Source organism: Piliocolobus tephrosceles, chromosome 21, assembly GCF_002776525.5.
Source record: "Piliocolobus tephrosceles isolate RC106 chromosome 21, ASM277652v3, whole genome shotgun sequence".
Lineage (NCBI taxonomy): Eukaryota > Metazoa > Chordata > Mammalia > Primates > Cercopithecidae > Piliocolobus > Piliocolobus tephrosceles.
Genome location: NC_045454.1, coordinates 4,800,878 through 4,819,851, shown reverse-complemented (window position 1 = coordinate 4,819,851; position 18,974 = coordinate 4,800,878). Strand labels below are relative to the sequence as shown.

Genomic DNA, 18,974 nt, shown 5'->3' with positions numbered 1-18,974 from the left:
TGGGATGGGTGATCGGGCCTTCTGGGTGACGCAGGTGTGTGTGACAGCGCAACCTGTGGCTCCAGCGTCTCTGCTGCTTCACCTCCTAACCAAGTGGTACTTGCCTGAGAACAAGGGCCGCGGAGGGACGTGAGCGCCCGAGTCCCGCCGGGAAATTCACCACCACCAAGGCAGAAACAGCCATGAGGTGACGCTTTCAGAGCCAGAAGTGCTCTCCAGGCAGGCCTCATGAGTGACAGGAGACGGTGGCCTCGGGAGTAGAATTCCTCCTGTAGAGGGACACGTGCCTGATGTGGGAGACGGGGAGGGGCAGCTCCACGCTTCATCATCTCAATCACCTCAGCTTGCTCTTCAGGAATCTTCCAGAAACTCCATCTCGGGGCCTTGTATTTCTCTTTGGTTTTATTAGATATGGCAGGTGTTACCCTTCTGGTTCTGTTTCCCCCAGGCCAGCATCCTTCAGGAAAAGCATCCCCGAGGAGGAAGACGAATCGTTAAACATCTTAAAGGGTCAGGTGAGTATCCTTTTTTTTTTTTTTTTTTTTTGATTAAGTGATATGTGTTTGTAAGACTTAAGACCAAACATTAAATGTAGATGACCAAGATTTGAGTCCTGTTTCTGCCTGTTAGCTTTTTGAGCCTTCTGAAGATAGGCTTGTGAGGAGGGTGAAATGCATTAACATGTGTAAAACCATAGACCCGCTCCCCGGAGTGTGAGTGCGCAGTGAGTGCTGCTGTTATGTGCTGAGTCTGGATGTCGGTACATCAGGAGCAATGTATATATGAAGGTAACTGAGATGGGTGTTTGCAAGTCCACAAAATGAACCACAGCCTCAAATGACCTAGAACTGTTATCCTTAACCTGAGGGCCTTCCTTTAACTCCCCTGACAACTTTCCAAGGGACGTTGTGTATATATTTACTATATGTGTTTATCAGTGTTAGTGTATTGGTCCCCCACCACCACCACCCTAAGGAGATACTCTGTAATTTCATGGCATTAAGAAGGGTGTACATGGCCGGGCGCGGTGGCTCAAGCCTGTAATCCCAGCACTTTGGGAGGCCGAGGCGGGCGGATCACGAGGTCAGGAGTTCGAGACCATCCTGGCTAACACGGTGAAACCCCGTCTCTACTAAAAAATACAAAAAGCTAGCCGGGCGAGGTGGCTGGCGCCTGTAGTCCCAGCTACTCGGGAGGCTGAGGCAGGAGAATGGCGTATACCTGGGATGCAGAGCTTGCAGTAAGCTGAGATCCGGTCACTGCACTCCAGCCCAGGTGACACAACGAGACTCCGTCTCAAAAAAAAAAAAAAAAAAAAAAAAGAAGGGTGTACATGCCCCAAAGACATTTAGACCCATTGGTCGAGAATTGAAGACTGTGTACCTTGACCACAATTATTGTTCAGGATGGTGGAAATGGTAGTAATTACACCACATTCATTTCATGGAATACTTTGCAGCTACAAAGAAGTAACTTTAGTTATAGCCATAAGAAAGAAAAATGCACCAGACATAATATTAAACACTACTAATAGTTATTAACAACAGTAAATGAAGGAAATCCTTCGATTGCCTAGAAATTCCATTGAATAAGATTTTTGTAAATACCTTATCCAACATGACATTTTAATATATTATTTAGGATTATTCATGATTCCTTCAGAAGAGAGGAGCCTGGCCACATTTATTGAGCACATGTTTGTACCATAGTCTCTTGTGTTTTGCACACGCTCCTTAATTTATTCTTACGTTAGTCTGTTTCAGCTGCTATAACACAGTACCATAGACTGGTGGCTGAAACAAGCATTTATTGCTCACAGTTCTGGAGGCTAGAAGTCTGAGAAGAGTGTGCCAGCATGGTCAAGTTCTGTTGAGGGCCCTCTTCCAGGTTGGAGACTGCCACCATCTTGCTGTGTCCTCTCATGGAGGAAAGAGATGCGAGCTCTCTGGGGTCTTTTTCATAGGGCACCAATTCCATTCCTGAGGGTTCCACCCTCATGACCTAATCACCTCCCAGAGGCCCCACCTCCTAATAGTATCGCATTGAGGGATAGGATTTTAATGTAAGAATTTGGTGGAGAGGGGACAAAATACTCAGTTAATTAAGATGCCTACAGAGGCAATTTAGCTACATTATTGTGTTGAGGGTCTGATTGTATTACTGAAACCAAGCGAAAACGTGTTTTAGAACAGGAAGGTTGTGCCTGTTTCAGGGACACTTTTTTCAATACTAAGCCTTGTATCAGTTTATTTTTCCTGCTTTAACAAATTACCACAGATTTATTAATACAACACAAATATATTATCTTGCTCTCCTAGAGGTCAGAAGTCTGAAGTGGGTCTCACTGGGTCAAAACCAAGATGTTGGCAGGGCTCTAGGAGGTGTTTGTGCTTGGAGGCTCTTGGAGATGGTCTTTTTTTTTTTTTTTTTAATTGAGATGGAGTCTTGCTCTGTCGCCCATGCTGGAGCACAGTGGCACAATCTTGGCTCACTGCAACCTCAACCTCCCAGATTCAAGTGGGAGGTGGCTCACTCCCACCTCAGCCTCCCGAGTAGCTGGGATTACAGGTACGCGCCACTATCCGCAGCTAATTTTTGTATTTTTAATAGAAACGGGGTTTCTCCATGTTGATCAGGCTGGTCTCGAACTCCTGACCTCAGGTGATTAATTAGCCCACCCCAGCCTGCCAAAGTGCTGGGATTACAGGCACGAGCCACTACCAAGCCCGCCCTGTAGGAGGTGTTTTGTGTCCTTGCTTTTGCTGGCTTCTAGACGCTGCCCACACTCCTTGGCTCATGACCCCTTCTTCCATCATCAAAGCTGCAAAGACAGGTCAAGTCCATTTTCCATCACATTACTCTGACCCTACTTCTTTTTGTTCATCTGACCCTCTTCTAACGTTGAGGACCGTGGTGATTACATTAGGCCCACCGAGGTAACTCAGGATAATCTTCACCATCTTAGTGTCAGCCCATTAGCCATTTTAGTCCATCTGCAACCTTAATTCCCCTTTGCCATGTAAGGTAATATAATCGTAGGTGGCAGCATTACCATGTTGACATATTGGAGAGGCAGTGATTTTGCCTCTCATAGGCCAATCCATTCAGAGTTTCCTTCATGACAACAATGTACTAGCTCCCCCATAACTATAGTCCTTTTTTTTTTAATGTGGTATAATCATAATCATGTTCTTTTTTTTTTTTTTTTTTTTTTGTTTTGAGATGGAGTTTCGCTCTGCCCAGGCTGGAGTGCAGTGGCATGATCTCGGCTCACTGTAACCTCTGCCTCCTGGGTTCAAGCAATTCTCCTGCCTCAGCCTCCCGAGTAGCTGGGATTACAGGCATGCACCACCACGCCCAGCTAATTTTGTATTTTTAGTAGAGACAGAGTTTCTCCATGTTGGTCAGGCTGGTCGCGAGCTCCCGACCTCAGGTGATCTGCCTTGGCCTCCCAAAATGCTGGGATTACAGGCGTGAGCCACCGCACCTGGCCTGTATTTCTTTTTTTATGTGTTTTTTGTTTTGTTTTTTCTTTATAGACAAGGTTGTGTTCTGTTGCCCATGCTGAAGTGTGGGGGGTTGATAATAGTTCACAGCAGCCTCAATCTCTGGGACTAAAGTGATCTTCCCACCTCGGCCTCTCAAGTCCCTGGGATTACAGGCACAAGCCACTGTACCCTGCTCCTATCTTGTTATATTTCTTATAATAGGATTAATGCAGGCCTGCTGGAGGCAAAAAAAAAAAAAAAAAAAAAAAAAGTCCCTAAGGAGCCCTGAAAGAAGAATCTCCAAATTACCTGTAATTGTACCCTCCAGAGATAATCACTGATTAACATGTTAAATGGCCAGCACTTTGGGAGGCCAAAGCGGAATGATCACTTGAGGTCAGGAGTTTGAGACCAGCCTGGGCAACAGTGAGACTCCATCTCTACTAAAATAAAAGATTGAAAAGAATTAGCCAGGCATGGTGGTGCATACCTATAGTTTCAGCTACTCAGAAGGCGGAGGTGGGAGGATCACTTGAGCTTAGGGGTTCCAGGCTGCAGTGAACCGTGATCATGCCACTGCACTCTAGCCTGGGTGACAAAGGGAGACTGTCTGTCTCAAAAAAAAAAAAAAGAAACAAGAAAAAAAACATTTGAAATGGTATTTATGTTTCTAGTCCTCTCCTTTGCCTCTAAGCATGTGTGTGTTTTGTTTTTGGAGTATGGAATCTTGCTAATTAATCATAAGTGAGTCAAAGACTCCACATCTTCATTTATAAAAGGAATCCAACCCAGCCATGAATCTCAGCACACCCGTGAGTGTGTTGGGAGGGGAAGGGCTATGCTGGTGATCTTTGCCTTGCTTTGAAATATCTCACATATTTCTACCTTATAGGATTAGAAATACATCACCTGAATGTAACCTATGGCAACAACTGTTCAACAAAGACAGCCTTTTAGAATTAGATTACAGAATGTTAATGTTCCTTTCCCAGGACATCACAGTAATCACTGATGAACACTAATCACTGGGTGCCTTGCAGATACGGACTTTTCCATGTAACATTAGCAAGATTATTTGTACAAGTAACAAATATGGGCTGTATAAGTAACATTTCCAAGATAGAAAAAGAATTAGATGACAGTATCTCATATGTATCTCCCTTATCTGGTGGAACACAAGATTCAGCCTCTTGCTAATGTTCTCAAATTGGCATCTTCTCAGATTAGAGTCGTTAAATTAGATGTTTTCTATGCAGAACAATGTCTCTGTCCCACAGCTGCTGGTGGAACATTTCTTCTTTATATTTCTTAGAATCTCTTTTGCTAATGTATTCGTTTTGTTAAACGAAATGAATTTCATTCTTAACATCAGACTCTGAATGTTATTTTTGGTTAATATTGATTACGCAGACAGCGGGTTCAGGGAAGGCACTTTTGGTTTTTTTTTTGAGATGAACTTTCGCTCTTGTTGCCCAGGCTGGAGTGCAATGGCGCAATCGCGGCTCACCGCAACCTCCGCCTCCCGGGTTCAAGCGATTCTCCTGCCTCAGCCTCTTAAGTAGCTGAGATTACAGGCAAGTGCCACCATACCCAGCTAATTTTGTATTTTTAGTAGAGACAGGGTTTTTCCATGTTGATCAGGCTGGTCTTGAACTCCCGACCTCAGGTAATCCACCTGCTTCAGCCTCTGAAAGTGCTGGGATTACAGGCGTGAGCCACCACGCCCGGCGGCACATTTTACCATTAGGAAAAAGAAGGGGACAGGCATGGTGGCTCACACCTGTAATCCAAAGCACTTTGGGAGCTGTGAGGCAGGAGGGTCGCTTGAGCCCAGAAGTTCAAGACTGGGCAGCATGGCAAGACCCTGTCTCTATTATGAGTTTTTTTATTTTTTTTAGATGGAGTCTCACCCTGTCTCCCAGGCTGGAGTGTAATGGCGCGATCTCGGCTCACTGAACCTCCACCTCCCAGTTCAAGCAATCGTCCTGCCTCAACCTCCCTAGTAGCTGGGATTACAGGCACGTACCACCATGCCCAGCTAGTTTTTTGTATCTTTAGTAGAGACGGGGTTTCACCACATTGGTCAGGCTGGTCTCGAACTCCTGACCTCGTGATCCGCCTACCTTGGCCTCCCAAAGCGCTGGGATTACAGGCATGAGCCACCACGCCCAGCCTCTATTATGAATTTTTTTTAAATAAAAATTATAAAAAGAAACTTTTTTTAAAAGAAAAAAAAGGGAGATTGGCTGATGTGAGTTGGTCTTCAATAATAACAGGTAACTTCTGTTGCACAAATGTTACATATTATTGAGTGTTTCACATAGATTATCTTATTTGCCGGTTGTAACAATCATGCCCTGTAGTATTTTTATTCCATTTTATCAGTGTTGAAACAGACACTATGAGGCTAACTGCCAGAGTTCAGATTCACATCTCAAAAGTCAGACCACACAACCTGTATTCTTAATTTCACCAAAACGTCTCTGCCCAAATTATACACACCTTCTTAATCTACCTTCTTCACTTGGTAATTCATCATAAAAATTTTCTCAATAAGCCGAGTGCGGTGGTTCACAGCTGTAATTCCAGCACTTTGGGAGGTCAAGGCAGGCAGATCACAAGGTCAGGAGATCGAGACCGTCCTGGCCACCATGGTGAAACCCCATCTGCACTAAAAATACAAAAATTAGCTGGACGTGGTGACGCGCGCCTGTAGTCCCAGCTACTTGGGAGGCTGAGGCAGGAGAATCACGTGAACCCGGGAGGCGGAGGTTTCAGTGAGCCAAGATCGCACCACTGCACTCCAGCTTGGCATCGGAATGAGACTCTGTCTCAAAAAAAAAAAAAAATCTCAATAAGAATCAATATTATTAGGCCGGGCGTGGTGGCTTATGCCTGTAATCCCAGCACTTTGGGAGGCCAAGGTGGGTGGATTACTAGGTCAGGAGATCGAGACCATCCTGGCTAACAGCCTGCAGTTAAACCTGTGAAACCCTGTCTCTACTAAAAATACAAAACATCAGCGGGGCGAGGTAGTGGGCGCCTGTAGTCCCACTACCCCTGTAGCTACTCAGGAGGCTGAAGTAGGAGAATGTGTGAGCCCGGGAGGCAGAGCTTGCGGTGAACCGAGATCGCGCCACTGCACTCCAGCCTGGGCAATAGAGCTCCGTCTCAAAAAAAAAAAAAAAAAAGTCAATATTATTAGTATTCCTTGCCATCATATAGCAGACCATAATTTAATCTATACTGTGAGATATTTCTATTTTTTCATTGTTGAAACAATAGTCTCTGGAAATCATAGATAAAATCAAGGATGGAGTCTATGTCAGTATCCTGGCTGTGATACTGTACTGTAGTTTTGTTTTTTTCTTGTTTGTTTTTTTCGTTTTGTTTTTTGAGACGGAGTCTCTCTCTGTCACCCAGGCGGGAGTGCAGTGGCGCAATCTTGGCTCACTGCAACCTCCACCTCCTGGGTTCAAGCAGTTCTCCTGCCTCAGCCTCCTGAGTAGCTGGGATTACAGGCTCCCACCACCATGGCCAGCTAATTTTTGTACTTTTAATAGAGACGGGGTTTCACCAAGTTGGCCAGGCTGGTCTTGAATTTGTAATCTGCCTGCCTTGGCCTCCCAAAGTGCTGGGATTACAGGTATAAGTCACCGTGCCCGGCCTGTGCTATAGTTTTATAAGCTATCACTACTGGTGTAAGTCAGGTTAAGGGCATACCAGATCTGTCTCTATTATTATTTACAACTACATGTGAATCTACAGTTATCTCAGTTTTTTAGAAAAAGAAATGACTTTCCTAGAAAAACATTTTTCTTGATCACTCTGTCACGTACATTTGTGTACTTCTGTTTTCTTGTCTTTCTAACCGTTTCCTCCTCCTGGACCCATAAATTCCAAATGTGGAATTTTGAGTCAAAATTAGATGTTTGTGAAGGGCCCGCACTATACCACACCCTGTGACGTTAGTACTTGGAATGAGTGCGTGACTAACAGGGCATAACTGCTGCCTGCACATTGTTTACAATCCAGCAAGCAAGGGACACCGAAAAGCAGCTCGGGCAGCCTGTGCTGGCTGGCGGCCTGCAGAGAATTCCAGGTGACGCTCCAGAGGGCCTAGGAGAGGATAGATACCCTTCTGAGGACAGCCATGGCTCGCCTGGCATCACCCCACCAGAGATTAGACGGCGTCCCAGATGGGGTGACACAGTCCCTGTCACATCCACTCATGGACACAGTGGGCCACGCTCCCGATCACCCAGCCACAGTCCTAGACCAGTCACTGACTCACAGTCTGCCACTTGTATTTCCATTGTCTCTGGGCGTCCTCTGCCTTCACCTTCCAACCGTGTGTTACCTGCCTGAGAGCAGCGGCCCCCGGTGGGACATGAGAGCCAGGACCCCGTCATTAACTGAACCAACACAAAGGGCACAGCCATCGCCATAGATAACAGTGTTCAAGCCAGACGTGTTCTCCGTACAGGCTCCTGTGTTGCAGTAACAGGAAGCCTCGGGAGTGGGAATCCTTGTGGAGGGAGAGGTGACTAACTTGGTAGGTCGGTGTTGGGAGAACCACGTGTTCTAGAATCCGGTAAATACAGGTTAGTCCCCAAGAACTCTGAAACTCACAAATGCCAGTGTCCTCTCAGTTCGGATTGGTTTCGGCCATGGCCTGGGGGCAGGCGTGCCCTGGAGGGTATTTGTTAATGCAGCCTGAGCTCCAGAAAGACCCTAGGGTCTCGTTCTTCCTTTCCCCTAGGCTGGCATCCTGCAGAAACAGCATCCTGAGGGGAAAAAAATTATTATTTAGGTTGGTGCAAAAGTAATTGGGGTTTTTGCCATTACCTTTAACGTCAGTTACGTTTGCACTGACCTAATATATGTCTTCAAGTCAACTCTCCACATGAGGTGCCTTTTTTGTTCATTAAATGATTTGTGTTTATATGACTTAGGACTCTTTACTTTTTATGGCCCCAGATATCCTCCCTAATAGCAGTGTATCCCAGTAATTCCTTCCCAGGAGGTGTGGCAAGAACCAGGCAGGTATATTCCTCCCCATACCCCTGGTTGACCAGCCCTCTACTTTGAGTATTCACAAACCCATTTGTCAAATTGTTGACGTCCTGCTGTGTGCTCTGGTTTTCTAAGATCTGATGGTACAGAAAAATCCCTCCTAGAGGTTCATCTTAGCGCTCTATTTTACGGCGTGCTTGGGTAAGGAAGGGATTCGTTTTTAGGTGGAGTCGAACAGATATCTTTGGTCTTTTCCATGGGACTGATTTTTAGAGCACAAGAAAAGAGACAGTTAGCTTGTTTAGTCTGTACCTGGCAAAGTTGTCAGTTTTGTAAGACTTTTAAGAGTGGGGTTTGAGCAAATTTCTGTGTCACCAAAGGCAGGGATGTTTTTCAATATGCAGTAAATCGAAGTTTGTTCTATTGACTTGGACTTCTTTGGGCGGACAGCTTCCGTGTTTTTTTCAGTTCCCCCTTTGTGTGAACTGTGAGAAACCATATGGTTGAATGTTGAGTATGAGTTGCAGAGGTTGGCAGATGTCTTCAGTGACAGTTTATGTATGTTTATGGTCTACAGAGGCTTTGATCTGTGTATACACTGCGGATTAAATCAAGCTGATTAACATATCCCTCAACTCACTGATAATCGTATTTGCAATGAGAACATTTAAATCTACTCTCTTGGCATATTTAAAGTACACAATATTACTCATTATACTGAGTCACCATGCTAGACAATAAATCTCCAGAAATTATTCCCACTCCTTTAATCTTCTCATTCCCCATCACCCTCCCAGCCCCTGACAACCACCCCTCTTCTTCTGTGAGTTTGATTTTGTTTTTACACTCCACATGTAAATGACATCATGCAGGATTGTCTGTGTCTAGCTTATTTCACTGAGTACAATGCCCTCCAAATTTATCCATGTTGTCACAATAACAGGATTTCCTTCTTTGTAAAAGCTGGATAGCATTGCATTGTGTTATCTTTACCACACTTTCTTTATTCATTCCTGGTAAGTATGTAGGTTGATTCCTTATCTTGACTACTGTGAATAATGCTACTGCAGTGAACATGGGAGCACAGGTATCGCCATGACATACTAATTTCATTTTCTTTGGATATATACCCAGAGTGGGATTGCTGTGTCATCTGATAGTTTTAGTTTTTTGAGGCATCTCCATAGTGTTTTCCCTAATGGCTATACTAATTTACATTCTGACCAACAGTGTACAAGGATCCTCTTTTCCTCACAGCCTCGCCAACATATTTTTGTTTGTTTGTTTTTTAATAAAAGCCATTCTTGGGGCTGGGCGCGGTGGCTCAAGCCTGTAATCCCAGCACTTTGGGAGGCCGAGACGGGCGGATCACGAGGTCAGGAGATCGAGACCATCCTGGCTAACGCGGTGAAACCCCGTCTCTACTAAAAAATACAAAAAACTAGCCGGGCGAGATGGCGGGCGCCTGTAGTCCCAGCTACTCGGGAGGCTGAGGCAGGAGAATGGCATGAACCCGGGAGGCGGAGCTTGCAGTGAGCTGAGATCTGGCCACTGCACTCCAGCCTGGGCGACAGAGCGAGACTCCGTCTCAAAAAATAAATAAATAAATAAATAAATAAAAGCCATTCTTACATGTATGAGGTGATATCTCGTGGTTTAACTTTGTGTGGCCCTGAATAATAGTAGTGATCTTGAGCAATTTTTCACAGACTTATAGCAATTTGTATGTGTTCTATCAAGAAATGGCTGTTCAAGTTTTCTGCCCATTTATTATCAGCGTTATTTGGTTTTTTGCTGTTGAGTGGTTTGAGTTCTATGTTTTGTCGTTTTTGTTTGTTTGTTTGTTTGTTTTCTAGACAGGGTCTTGCTCTGTCATCCAGGCTAGAGTGCAGTGGTCACAGCTCACTGCAGCTTCTACCTCCTGGACCCAAGTAATCCTACCTCAGCCTCCCGAGTAGCTGGGACTGCAGGCACGTGCCATCATGCCCCACTAATTTTTCTTTTCTTTTCTACTTTTTTTTTGAGATGGAGTCTCCCTCTGTCACCCAGGCTGGAGTGCAGTGGCGCGATCTCGGCTCACTGCAACCTCCGCCTCCTAGGTTCAAGTGATTCTCCTGCCTTAGCCTCTGAGTAGCTGGGACTACAGGCACGTGCCACCACACCCAGCTTATTTTTTTTTTTTTCGTATTTTTAGTAGAGATGGAGTTTCACTGTGTTAGCCAGGATGATCTCGATCTCCTGACCTCGTGATCTGCTCGCCTCTGCCTCCCAAAGTCCTGGGATTACAGGTGTGAGCCACCACGCCCGGCCCGTGCCCAGCTAATTTTTCAATTTTTTGTAGATATGGGGTCTCACCATGTTGCCCAAGCTGATCTTAAACTCCTGGGCTTAAGCGATCCTCCCACCTCGGCCTTCCAGAATTCTGGGATTCCAGGTGTGAGCCACCATGCCCAGCCCTATTTTAGATATTAACCCCTTATCAGATATATGGTTTGCAAATAGTCTCTCCCAGTCTGTAGGCTGCCTTTTCATTTTATTGTTTCCTTTGCTGTGTGGGAAATTTTTAGTTTGACGTAGTCCCATTTACTTATTTTTGCTTTTGTAGGATGATCTTCTGGTGTAAGAGCCAAAAACTCCTTGCCAAGGGTGATGTGAAGGAGAATTTTCCTTATGTATTCTCCCAGTAGTTTTACAGCTTCTGGTCATACTTTTATGTCTTTAATCCATTTTGACTTAATTTTTCTTTTTTTCTTTTTTCTTTTTTTGAGACTAAGTCTCACTCTGTCACCCAAGCTGGGTGTGGCACAATCTCGGCTCACTGCAACCTCCGCCTCCCAGATTCAAGTGATTCTCCTCCCTCAGCCTCCTGAGTAGCTGAGACTGCAGGCTGCTGCCACCACACCTGGCTAATTTTTGTATTTTTAGTAGAGACGGAGTTTCCCCATGTTGGCCAGGCTGGTCTTAAACTCCTGACCTCGTGTGAGCCACCACGCCTGGCCTCATTTTACTATATGAAGTAAAAGAAGGGTCCAGTTGCATTCTTCTGCCTGCAAATATCCAGTTTCCCAACACCATGTATTTAAGAGATCGTCCTTTCCCCGTTGTGTGATTTTGGCACCTTTGTCAAAGATCATTTGACCATGAGTTTGGATTTGTTTCTGGGCTCTATTCTTCCATTGTGTGTTTCCATGCCAATGTTATAAACGTAATAGGTCTGTTGCCCCGTGAGCACGGCATGTCTATACGGCAGGTTGCAGCAAAGAAAGAAGGTTTACTGTCAGGCTGCAGAATAAGGAGGTGGAATGAAAATGAAATCTGTCTCCCCAAGGAGTTTGGAGCTAGGGTTTTTAAGGGTTTTAAAGTGTGGAAATCACTGGTTGAAGAGTGCAGGGTGCAATCATGAGAAAGGAAGATGAAGAAACTATTCTCATGCTGATTCTTTTGCTCTGTGGATGTCTTCAGACTGCTTGGCATCAGCTATTTTGCTGGAATTTGGGACCTGAGAAACATCTTACGCAATTCTTAAAAGCCTAATGATTCTAACATTAGAAATTCTGTCTATGGGAACAGTGGGAACTCTGTCTCAAAAAAAAAAAAAAAAAAAAACTTAAAAATCTTTTCATATTGTTTTCCAGTCTGTATTTTACTTATTTTTTTGCTCTAATCTTTATTATTTCCTTCCTTCCTATCTTTGGACTCCATTTGTTCATTTTCTGGTTCCTTGAAATGTTTGTTTGAGATCTTCCTTCTTTCGTGATATAAGTATTTATTGCTATAAACTTCCGGCTTAGAACTGCCTCTCTTGCATTCTTTAAGATTTGAGAATGTTGTGTTTACATTTACGTTTGTCTGAAAATATTTTTACAGTTTCTCCCCTGGCCCATGGGTTGTTTAGCATCACGTTGCTTAATATCCACATATTTTTAAATTTACCTAAATTTCTCCCATTGTTGATTTCTAGCTTTATGCCCTTGTGGTTGGAAAAGATCATTCATATGATTTCAGTCATTGTAAATTTCTTAATATTTGTATCATGACCTAGCATGATCTGTCCTGGAGAATGTTTCATGTGTGCTTGAGAAGAATGTACCTGCTGCTGCTGTTAGAGAGATGGTGCAGAATACAACCATTAGGCGCATTTGGTCTAAAGTGTAATTCAAGTCCAGTGTTGCCGTGTTGATTTTCTGTCTGAATGATCTTTCCTTTGTTGAAAGTAGGATTTGAAGTCCTCTTCTATCACTGTATTAAAATCTAACCCTCCCTTGAGATTTCTTAATGTTTGCTTTATGTATTTAAGAGCTCCAATGCTGGATGTATACATATCTATAATTAATATATCATCTTGACTGATGGAGTGATTTTATTATATAATGACATTCTTTGCCTCTCTTTACAATTTTTGATTTAAAGTCTATTTTGTCTTTTTTTTTTGAGATGGAGTCTCGCTCTGTCACCCATGCTGGAGTGCAGTGGCCTGATCTTGACTCACTGCAACCTTCGACTCCCACGTTCAAGCGATTCTCCTGTCTCAGCCTCCCGAGTAGCTGGGATTACAGGCTTCCGCCACCAAGCCCGGCTAATTTTTGTATTTTTAGTAGAGATGGGGTTTTGCCATGTTGGCCATGCTGGTCTCAAACTCCTGACCTCAAGTGATCTGCCCACCTCGGCCTCCCAAAGTGCTGGGATTACAGGCATGAGCCACCATGCCTGGCCGTTAATCTTTTTTTTTTTTTTTTTCTTTTTTTGAGACAGATTCTTGCTCTGTCGCCCAGCCTGGAGTGCAGTGGTGCAATCTCGGCCCAACCTCTGCCTCCTGGGTTCAAGCGCTTCTCCTACCTCAGCCTCCGGAGTAGCGTGCACCACTATGCCTGGCTAATTATTGTCTTTTAGTAGAGATGGGGTTTCACTATGTTAGTCAGGCTGGTCTCTAACTCGTGACCTCATGATCCACCCATCTCAGCCTCCCAAAGTGCTGGGATTACAGGCTTGAGCCACCGTGCCCGGCCAATCATTTTGAAAAATTAGGACTCCCTTAACTTTCATTTCTTGTAATGGGATTAATGCAGGCCAACTGCAAAAAAATTCAGTCCTTTAAGGAGTTCATAAAGAAGAATCTCAGAATTAATTACCCATAATTCCATCTAGAGATAATTACTGTTAATCATATTTTGGTATATATGTTTATAGTCCTCCACTTCCCATCTAAACATGTATGTGCTTTTGTTTCTGGAACATTAAGTCCTTCTAATTGATAAAGTAAATGAATCAAAGACTTTCCAAGTGGTGGTTTATAAAAAGCATCCAGCCCAGCCACGGGTCACATTAGACCTGCGAGCATGTGGGGACGGGAGGGGCGTGCCAGTGATCTTTGTCTTGTTTTGGAAAACCTCTCATATGTTTACACCTTGTAGGATTAGAGACACATCATCTGAAACTAATCGCATGGCAACAAATTATCAAAAAATATAGTGCACCCTTGGAATGAGTTCTGCATCTGTGGATTCAACCACAGGTCAAAAATATCCTTGGTAAAAAAAAATAGGATGTTTCCATCCTATTTTACAGATGCAAACATCTGTATTGAACATGCACAGACTTTTCTTCTCATTATTCTAAACAATACAGTATGAAAATTATTAGCATTAGATTTATAAAGAATCTAGAGATGATCTAAAATGCACAAGAGGATGTGGATAGGTTGTGTGCAGATACTACACCACTTTGTATAAGGGTCTTAAGCATTCAAGGATTTTGATATCCAGGGGGGTTCTGGAACAATTCTGGTTCTGGAACAAATGGCTCCACAGCCTTTCAGAATTAAATTTTCTATGATTTTAATGGTTCTTTCAAAGACCATGACAGTAATCACTGATGCCTGTTGCCTTACAAATATGCTTGTACAAGTAACATTTCCATGATTATATGTACAAGTAAAAAATACCCACTAGACAAATAGCAAATCCAAGATAAGTGAAACTGAGTACGATGGCAATTAAAATGGTTTGCGTGAATGTCCTGTAACACATAGAACACATGATTCATCCTCTTGCTAATGTTCCCAATTTGGCATCTTCTAAGATCATATTAGTTGAGCACAATTTTTGATGCAGAATCATCTCTCTTTTCCCCTGCTTGCTTGTGAGAGGGAACATTTCCTCCTTATGTGTCCTAGAATCTTTTCACCTAATGTGCTTAAACAAAACAAATTTCGTTCTTAACATCAGGCTCTGAAAGTTCTTTTTGGTTAGCATTCACTATATTGACAGCTGGTTTGACAAGTACATATTTTAGTATAAGGAAAAAACAGCAGGCCAGGTGCAGTGGCTTTTGTTTGTAATCCCAGCACTTTGGGAGGCCAAGGAGGCAGATTGCTTGAGCTCAGGAGTTCAAGGCCAGCCTGGGCAGCATAGCGAGACCCTGTCTCTACAAAAAAAAAGAAAAGAAAAAAATTACAAAAACTAGCCAGATGTGATGGCATGCGCCTGTAATCCCAGCTCTTGGGAGGCTAAGGTGAAAGGATGACTTGAGCCTAGCAGGCAGAGATTGCAGTGTGGTTGAGATTGTGCCGCTGCTCTCCAGCCTGGGTGACAAAGCGAGACCCTGTTTCAAAAAAAATTAAAAACAGCAGGTGAGTTTCTTTTTTAAAACTGGATTCAGGATCAGTGTAATGTTACTGATCATCAATAGTAACCACAAACTTAAAAAATCTTTACATATTACTGTATGTATTAGATATTCTGATAATTAATACTTGAGACAGTCATACCTTACAGTATTATTATCCCAATTTTATTAGTGAGGAAACCAGCAGTTAATAACTGTTAGAGCTCAGATTCACATTCTGAAAGTTTTATACTATAGAGCCTGTGTTCTTAGTTTCACCAAAATATCTCCTCCCAAATTATACATACCCTTTCAAACCTACCTTCCTCTCAGTAATTAATGATACATTCTTTAAATTTACATGAATCAGTATCACTATTAGTAAATGTATTTTATGCCATTATATAGCAGACTAATTTATTCTGTACTCTATTGTGATGTTTTCCTCTATCTTCTGCAAGATTTTCATTTTTAAAAATTACTGTCTTGTCTGGGTGCAGTGGCTCATGCCTGTAATCCTGACCTGGGCAACAAGAGCGAAACTCCATCTCAAAAAAATATATATATATATTATTGTCTTGAAATTTGCATAACATCAGTGGATGATGTGAATGTCCTAGCAGTGATGTTATACTGTATACTGCAATCACCAAATGGGGTAACCAGGTGAAAGTTACATAGGCTTTCTCAGTATTATGTGAACAACTACCTAAGACTCTACGGTTGTATCAATTTCAAAGAAAAACTTCCACACACAAGATAATCTCCAAACATATTGGGCATACATGTGTGTACTACTCTAGCTGTTTCCTTGGGATAAATTCTAAAAAGTGGGATTTTGAGTCAAAATGAGACTGTGGTTAAGTACCTGCAACATCCTGTAGACCCTGTGGCATTAGTACTTGGAATGAGAGCGTGACTAACAGGGCATAACTGCTGCCTGCACATTGTTTACAATCCAGCAAACAAGGGACACCGAAAAGCAGCTCGGGCAGCCTGTGCTGGCCGGTGGCCTGCAGAGAATTCCAGGTGACGCTCCAGAGGGGCCTAGGAGAGGATACCCTTCGGAGGACAGCCATGGCTCGCCCGGCATCACCCCGCTCAGAGGCCAGACGGGGTCCCAGCTGGGGTGACACAGCCCCTCTCCCAGTCGGGAAGGGGCGTCTGCAGGGAACAAGATGGACTCAGTGTGGGGCTGCCTGCCTGGAACGCGCCCTGAGGCCCCTGCTTGGGACCGTCCCGGACTACGTTTCCCAGAGGCCCCAGGAACTTAAGACGCTGCATGCTGGGACACGGGGCTTGGGGCTCTGGTTTCCCCAGACATGGTCCGGCGTCCTCCTCAAGCCTCTCATCCCTTCCGGAAGCCCCTGTGTGTTTGAGCCTGAGTAGGGCATTCGCTTCCTGGGAGGAACCCAGGGGTACATGCCAGGCACTGGGGTAGGGGGACCGCCGAGTGCGCCCGCGGCTTCGGGAGAGGCCAAGGAAGGAAGGAGTAGGAAGGGTGCGCGCACGCGTGTCAGTGTGTTCATGTGTCAGCGTCTGTGCACGCGCACATGTGTGTCGGGGTCTGGTTGCACATGCGTGTCAAGGTCTGGCCACACATGCGTTGGGGAAGTCTGTGTGCACGCACACATGTGTGTCGTATCGGGGTCTGGGTGTACATGCGTGTCGGGATCTGTGTGCACGCACATGCGTGTCGGGCTCTGCCGCTGCTTGCGCGCTCTCGCAGCTGGGTGCTCGAGGCCTCTCCCGGGTCCAGGGTGCGCATGCGCGCTGGCCTCCATGGGTGGCGGGACCGAGTGTATGACTTGCGTGGGAGTACGAGGCTGACGCGGCGGCCCTGTCCCCGTAACTGTGACACGGGTGCACGCGAGCGTCATTGGGGGCGATGGGGGCCTCGCTGGGTGCGCTTCTGCACTGGTGACGCAACCGCTGTGTCTCCGCCAGTCCGCGCAGGTGAGATTGGCGCCCATGGCTCCGAGGGGAGGCGGGCACTGAGCTTCTGACGGTGACGCACTTGCTGGAGAGTGTGGGGTGACACAGCCGGGCTCGCCCCATAACTGGTGACCGGGGGTGCTCCAGAGGCTGGAATCGACGGAGCCCACACCCGTGATCCTCGGCGGTGCGTCCCGGGGACTCTGTGAGGTGCACTCTGGGGGTTGTGTGGGGCGGCGGTCAGGACGGGTCTCCGTGGCCCACGGATACACCTTTGCACTGTGTGGGGTGGCGGGGCCCACAGCGTGGCCGTGCTGGGCGTTAGTAGGTATGAGGGGCGCAGATGTGTCTCAGGACAGCGTGAGCTGTGGTGAGGCTGAGCCGTCCGTGCAGGCTTGTGCTGGGATGGGTGATCGGGCCTTCTGGGTGACGCAGGTGTGTGTGACAGCGCAACCTGTGGCTCCAGCGTCTCTGCTGCTTCACCTCCTAACCAAGTGGTACTTGCCTGAGAACAAGGGCCGCGGAGGGACGTGAGCGCCCGAGTCCCGCCGGGAAATTCACCACCACCAAGGCAGAAACAGCCATGAGGTGACGCTTTCAGAGCCAGAAGTGCTCTCCAGGCAGGCCTCATGAGTGACAGGAGACGGTGGCCTCGGGAGTAGAATTCCTCCTGTAGAGGGACACGTGCCTGATGTGGGAGACGGGGAGGGGCAGCTCCACGCTTCATCATCTCAATCACCTCAGCTTGCTCTTCAGGAATCTTCCAGAAACTCCATCTCGGGGCCTTGTATTTCTCTTTGGTTTTATTAGATATGGCAGGTGTTACCCTTCTGGTTCTGTTTCCCCCAGGCCAGCATCCTTCAGGAAAAGCACCCCCGAGGAGGAAGAGCAATCGTTAAACATCTTAAAGGGTCAGGTGAGTATCCCTTTTTTTTTTTTTAAATTAAATGATATGTGTTTGTAAGACTTAAGACCAAACATTAAATGTAGATGACCAAGATTTGAGTCCTGTTTCTGCCTGTTAGCTTTTTGAGCCTTCTGAAGATAGGCTTGTGAGGAGGGTGAAATGCATTAACATGTGTAAAACCATAGACCCGCACCCCGGAGTGTGAGTGCGCAGTGAGTGCTGCTGTTATGTGCTGAGTCTGGATGTCGGTACATCAGGAGCAATGTATATATGAAGGTAACTGAGATGGGTGTTTGCAAGTTCACAAAATGAACCACAGCCTCAAATGGTCTAGAACTGTTATCCTTAACCTGAGGGCCTTCCATAAAGTGAACCAATTTTGTAAAATACAAAAATTAGCTGGATCTGGTGGTGCATGCCTGTAATCCCAGCTCCTCAGGAGGCTGAGGCAGGAGAATCACTTCAACCTGGGAGGCTGTGAACCTGTGATGAGCTGAGATCACGCCACCACACTCCAGCCTGGGTGACAGAGCAAGACATTGTCTCCAAAAAAAGCTTTGTGACTAAATGTGTGGGGAGAAGCAAGCTGTTGTAGTGGACATCAGTTGGTGTCCTGCAGTTCAATTCTGACACCGTCTACCTGGATATGGCATCAGATTCCACAGGTTGTGAGCAAGACTGTCCCACTCTGCCCCACTAGCCACAAGACCAGGCCTCTGGGACATCTTGCTAACCCTCCGCAGGTTGGGGTTCTTTTTTTTTTTTTTTTTTTTTTTGTTGTTGTTGTTGTTGTTGTTGAGACGGAGTCTCGCTCTGTCGCCCAGGCTGGAGTGCAGTGGCCGGATCTCAGCTCACTGCAAGCTCCGCCTCCCGGGTTCACGCCATTCTCCTGCCTCAGCCTCCCAAGTAGCTGGGACTACAGGCGCCCGCCACCTCGCCCGGCTAGTTTTTTGTATTTTTAGTAGAGACCGGGTTTCACTGTGTTAGCCAGGATGGTCTTGATCTCCTGACCTCGTGATCTGCCC

The 18,974-nt window shown here is 45.5% G+C and overlaps 1 protein-coding gene across 6 annotated transcripts in view; it reads left to right on the top strand.

Annotated features, from left to right (window-relative positions):
- The window catches only part of ZNF331 (zinc finger protein 331), a 58,800-nt gene that overhangs the window by 18,220 nt on the left and 21,606 nt on the right, over nt 1-18,974 (top strand). For 3 of the 6 annotated variants that reach the window (XM_023197602.2, XM_023197600.2, XM_023197601.2), the window contains 2 exons: nt 449-515; nt 17,892-17,958. The gene's annotated coding sequence lies outside the window, so the exon portion shown is untranslated. Of the gene's footprint in view, nt 1-448; nt 516-16,755; nt 17,064-17,191; nt 17,230-17,891; nt 17,959-18,974 lie in introns of those variants that run through there. The other 3 variants (XM_023197603.2, XM_023197604.2, XM_026448797.1) reach the window with 3 other exon arrangements.